The sequence below is a fragment of the Cicer arietinum genome, chromosome 1 (assembly GCF_000331145.2).
Source record: "Cicer arietinum cultivar CDC Frontier isolate Library 1 chromosome 1, Cicar.CDCFrontier_v2.0, whole genome shotgun sequence".
NCBI lineage: Eukaryota > Viridiplantae > Streptophyta > Magnoliopsida > Fabales > Fabaceae > Cicer > Cicer arietinum.
Genome location: NC_021160.2, coordinates 18,213,242 through 18,216,847, shown reverse-complemented (window position 1 = coordinate 18,216,847; position 3,606 = coordinate 18,213,242).

Here is a 3,606-nt window from a genome sequence, read left to right as displayed (position 1 = left end):
GTTTAGACCCTTTTTTGAATTTTTCATATTCTCCAAAAATTCCAAAAAAAAAAATTTGTGTTGCCTTTATTTGATTTTTATAAATTTTTTGTGGTTTTTTTTTTTTTTATATTTTTTGGATTTTATTTTATAGGATTTTCGATTTTTCACTTCAATTTTAGCGATAGGGACATTGTTGGAATTTTTAAAATTGTGCTTTTGCATTGCATTGTTATGATGATGCATGAATAGCGCTAGTTCTGTAAATCTGCAGTCTATTGAATCTGAAATAGATAGGACATTTCATTTACGTCGTAGACTTAATAGAGCTGCTAGTGTTAACGAGTCAGAGTTAGATAGTGAAAGTGACAACTTGCTGCAAAATATGGCTGATGCGAATAATAGAACCTTAAGACAACTTGTTGCACCTAATGTCAATTATAATGCATTATGTATCACATACCCTGAAGTTACTATACCATTTGAACTTAAATCTGGTTTAATACACTTACTTCCAAAGCTTAATGGTCTTGCAGGTGATGATCCCCACAAACACTTGAAGGAATTTCATGTTGTGTGTTCTACCATGAAGCCTCAAGGAGTCACAAAACACCACATTAAGTTGAGAGCTTTCCCATTTTCACTCCAAGATGCTGCCAAGGACTGGTTATACTATCTTCAACCAGGTTATGTTATAAGTTGGAATGATCTCAATATATTGTTTCTAGAAAAAAATTATTCCCTGCCTCAAGAGTTGCTTCAATCAGAAAAGAAATATGTGGCATCAGGCAGATTGATAGGGAATCATTACATGAGTATTGGGAGAGATTCAAGAAAATAGTATCTCGCCATCCTCATCACTAGATTTTTGAACAATTTCTCATCCAGTAATTTTATGAAGGCTTACTACCTATGGATATAAGCATTTTGGATGCTGCTAGTGGGGAAGCACTTGTCGATAAGACCCCAGAAGCGACAAATGATTTGATTGAGAACATGTCCATTAATTCTCAGCAGTTTACAACTAGAAGAAATTCAACAGTGTTGACAAGGGGTGTGAATGAAATTCAAGCTTCTTCCCACAAGAATTTAGAAGGCAGACTTGATGAGCTTACATCTTTAGTAAAAAAATTGGCAATAGGTAAAACTCAAGCTGGTCTGTGGTATTTGCACTTATCCAAAGCATCCTTCATATTCATGTCCTACATTGCAAGAAGATCAATTGTTTATGCTCCTCAAGCATATGCAGCAAATATATACAATCCACAAGCCAACTATGATCTGTCATCTAACAAATACAATCCTGATTGGAGAAACCATCCCAACTTGAGATAGGAGAATTCATCTGCACAACAGCAACCTAGGCAGCAGCACCAGCAAATTATTCATCAACAGTAAAACAATGCACCTTCATTAGAGGACCTCGTTAAGCAGATGGCAATCCAGAATTTCAAAATTCAATAAAGAACAGATTCTATCATTCAAAATGTGGAAACAAAGATTGGTCAGCTAGCCAATTCAATTAATCAATTGTAGACTCAGGGGTCAAATCAATTGCCTACATAGTCAATGGTAAATACAAATGCTCCCAATGTCAGTGCAATTAAATTGAGGTCTCAAAAAGCTTATGAAATACCAAAGGTACCTGAAACTGCAGTGAAAAACAACAAGGTTGCTGAGGACACTTTGATACATGAAACTGTTGATGTTGGGCAAAATATACTACTTCCTTTTCCTAAAAGGGCAGTAATGACTAAGAAAATGGACGAGGCATATAAGGACAAGGAGATCTTGGATACATTTAGGAAGGTGGAAGTGAACATTCCCTTCCTTGAAGCAATTAAAAAGATTCCAAAATATGTAAAATTTCTAAAAGATTTGTGCACATACAAGAGAAGGTTAAAAGGTAATGAAAGGGTAAACATGGGGCGAAATGTTTCGGCCCATAACTCAGAAATGCAAGGATCCAGCAACTTTTTCCATTCCATGTACCGTAGACAATAGTCAATTTGAAAATGCTATGTTAGATTTATGAGCTTCCATTAATTTTATGCCTACATATATTTTTAAATCTCTTGTTCTTGGACCTTTACAGAGTATAGGTGTTACCATTCAATTGGCGAACAGGAGCAATGCTCGTCCTATTGGACTTGTGGAGGATGTACTTGTTCGAGTTAATGAATTGATATTTCCTGCAGATTTTTGCATTCTTGACATGGAGGGAGAGAATAAGTCCAACAGGGCCCCTATCATCTTAGGCAGGCCATTCTTGAAAACTGCTAGAACAAAAAATGATGTGCATGCTGGAACTCTATCCATGGAATTTTGTGATAGCATTGTAAAATTTAACATCTTTGATGCTATGAAACACCCCATGGAAGAGCATTCTATTTTTCAAATTGAATTGCTTGCAGATTTGGTTGATGACACTTACCGCAATATGTTTGCTACTGATTTTCCTTCATTATCTGGTTTTGATGATACTTATAGTTGTGAATTATGTACAGATACTCATTGTGTTATGTGTGTGCTGAGATCAAAACTTCCTTGAAGGTATCATTGCGCTAATATTGATATTTCTACTAATATAATTGATTTTGCAGACTTAGCTTAGACCACTGGTGTTGTATCCTCCATTGAATAGCCACCGACTATAGAGCTTAAACAACTTCCTGAAAATTAGAAATATGCATATTTAGAAGGAAGTGACAAGTTACATGTGATTATTTCAGCCAAACTTGAAGATGAACAGAAAGAGAAGTTGTTGCAGATTTTGAGAAAACACAAGAAGGCAATCGGATTGACCTTGGCTGATATTTCTGGTATTAGTCCATCCATGTGTATGCATAGGATACTACTGAAGGATGGGGTAAAATCAGTCAAGCAGCCCCAAAGGCGACTTAACCCATGAATTCTGGATGTTGTAAAAAAGGAAGTGACAAAGCTCTTGCAAGCAGGCAATATATACCCATCTCTAACAGTCAATGGGTGAGTCCGGTGCAGTTAGTCCCTAAGAAAACTAGACTCACAGTGGTTAAAAATGAAAATAATGAACTTATCCCCACACGAGTGCCAAACAGCTGAAGGGTATGCATTGATTACATGAGACTAAACTTGGCAACTAGAAATGATCATTTTCCTTTACCATTCATTGACCAGATGCTTGAACGGTTGGCTGGTAAGTCACATTATTGTTTTCTTCATGGTTTTTTTGGTTATTTTCAAATCCATATTTCCCCAGAGGACCAAGAAAAGACCACGTGCACTTGCCCTTTCGGCACATTTGCCTATAGGAGGATGCCTTTTTGCCTATGCAATGCTCCTGACACTTTCCAACGCTGCATGATTAGTATTTTCTCTGACTTGATAGAAAATTATATTGAAGTTTTCATGGATGATTTTACTGTGTATGGTTCCTCATTTGATGCATGCTTGAACAATTTAGATAGAGTTTTGCATAGATGTATTGAAACTAACATTGTGTTGAATTATGAAAAATGTCATTTTATGGTTGAACGAGGCATAGTTTTGGTACATGTGATCTCTTAAAATGGGATAGAAGTGGATCCTGCCAAGATTGATGTGATTTCTAATTTGCCTTATCCATCTTGCATCCGCGAGATTTGT